Source organism: Acomys minous, assembly GCF_964271855.1.
Source record: "Acomys minous genome assembly, chromosome: 11".
Taxonomy (NCBI): domain Eukaryota; kingdom Metazoa; phylum Chordata; class Mammalia; order Rodentia; family Muridae; genus Acomys; species Acomys minous.
This window is the reverse complement of record NC_140492.1, coordinates 74,080,100-74,082,610: the sequence shown is the minus strand read 5'-3', so window position 1 is coordinate 74,082,610 and position 2,511 is coordinate 74,080,100.

The window sequence follows — 2,511 nt, the reverse complement described above, 5'->3', positions numbered from 1 at the left end:
CCGCCGCCCCGACTTCTGTATGCACTGTCTAGCTACTTATCTAGTCCGTTCTTTGCTAATCAGACTCGCTCAGATCTGCCCCGCCCTCCCTTGTCTCAAAAGGCCTTCAGCGTCTTGACCTTCTCCAAAACCTTGTCCATTCCACCATACCCAAGTCTTCTTTCATTCGGTGCCCACGCCCTCCAGGCCCTGCAGGGGGCAGGTGACGAAGCCTTCTCAAGCTCTCCCTGATCCTATGTCTCCTTCTGCCTCCTTACTAGGGCCCAGATCTTGGTCTAGGTCCCCTGTCTACACTCAAGACCCTATCGAGTTTCTCCTGGGTTTCCTTTTTAAATTGTGTGGTCAGGTGGGTGCCATAGCACATGTAGACAAAGTTTCAGGAGCTGGTTCTTGCCAGGCTTGTGCAGCCTCTATCTGTTAACCTATCACTCCAGCCTAACCTTGCTTTCTTCGAACTCACAGCGATCGCCTGCCTCTGCCTCCCGAGTGTTGGGATTAAAGGCGTGTGTCACTACCACCCAGTTTAAGCTTGTAGTTTTAAACTGCACTTCTATTCTCCCAGGCAGGTCGCTGGAGTTGGGCAACTACATGTCAAGTTCTAGCCTATATGTCTGAGCAAAGAGTTATCACTCTCCCTGTCCTCTGTTCCAAATCCACTTTGATGGTAAATGACATGTTCCAAACCCGGAGATGTTCAACCAAATAATTGTGAAATGTTCTGTCAAATTTCTACAGAAACATAAAAGACTGGAAACCTCCTAGCCTTGCAGTTTGAGGGCTATTAAAAACAAAAACAAAAAACAAAAAACAAACTCAAAAAACAAAAAACCTCAAAGCTGGTCGTGGTAGTACACACCTTTAATCCTATCACTCAGGGAGGCAGAGGCAGGTGGATGACTGTGAGTTTGAAACCAGCCTGGTCCAGGACAGCCATGGCTATACATTGAAACACTGTCTTGAAAAACAAAACAAGAGCTGGGCATGGTGGCACACACCTTTAATCCCAGCACTCAGGAGGCAGAGGCAGGTGGATCACTGTGAGTTCGAGGCCAGCCTGATCTCAGGACAGCCAAGGCTACACAGAGAAACCCTGTCTCAAAAAAAGAAAGGTGGGGGTCAGGGGAACAACAAAAAAAGAGGAAGAGAAGGGAAAAAAATAGCCTTTCTTTGCCATGCCACTCATAATTTATCACAATTTATAATTATATAGTGTTTTGTTTTGGGATTTTTTGGTTTTTTAGTTTTTGGGTTTTTTTGAGACAGGGTCGCTCTGTGTAGTCTTGGCTGTCCTGGACTCACTTTGTAGACCAGGCTGGCCTCAAACTCACATCGATCCACCAGCCTCTGCCTCCCAAGTGCTGGGATTAAAGGCATGCACCACCACGCCCAGCCTCCATGTTTTGGTTGTTATGATCTACAGTCCCAAGCAAGGTATGGTCATCCACCATGGCTCGGTAAGTATATCTACTAATGTGCAGTAACGATGCCCATCTGACATGGAGAACAGTCTAGAAGGCCAGCATGTGAAATCACGATGAGAATCGCATTTCTGAAACCCAGGGAAGTGCCAAGCTGGAAACTGACAGACCCAGCCAGTTCCCCTCCAGGCAAACACACCCACCACACTAGGCTTGTTTAGAGAACACATGCAGGGAAAAGATAGTACACCTGCAACTCACAGAAAGGAAAAGCCCCAAAGGTCAGCACCAGGGAGGGAAGAGGAGCATCTCCACCCGCTTCTCTCAAACAAACATGATGCAGTTGCTTGTTGGCATGCAAGTCCAGGGCCCTGGCATGGTACTGGAGGGTCCAGGAAGCAATATCAATATTGAACCAAGGCACCAGTATCAAATCACTGATCACTGTGTGTCCAGGACACGAGGGAGAGCTACTTGGCCCCCTTGTGGAGTCCAGCTTCTCCCAAGGACAGCTAGCTTATGTGTAAAGATAATAAAAAGTCCAACTTGACTCAAGGTCTCAGTCTGTGCCCAGCAGCCAAGGACAACCAGCTGTGTCTAAAAATATTCCACTACCCCTGAAAGGTACTAACCCCTTCCTCCTAGCCTGCTAAATTCTGCTTTGGCATAAAGATATTAAAAAGGCACTTGCTCCTGCTTTAGGACGTCTGCAGCTTGAAAGAGCTAGACAGACCCCCAACGCGTCAGCTCAATAAAATTCCTGTGTGTCTTGCATCGACATCGGACTCCGTTTCTCTCTGGGGTCTCCGGGAATAGACTAGAGATCTCTTTAAAGGTCTCAGTCTTACAGTACTGACCTAACACATACTACCCGTATCTGAGGGACGTGGTGTTTGAGACAAGGTTTCTCTGTGTAGCTCTGGCTGTCCTACAAAACTCTCTCTATAGTCCAGGCTGGCTTCAAGCTCAGAGACCTGCCCGCCTCTGCCTCCCCAGTGCTGGGATTAAAGGCATGCCCCACCACTGACAGCTGACCACATACTATACATATTATAGGTAACTTTGGGCTGGGAGCTCAAGTCGCTGTACCCCG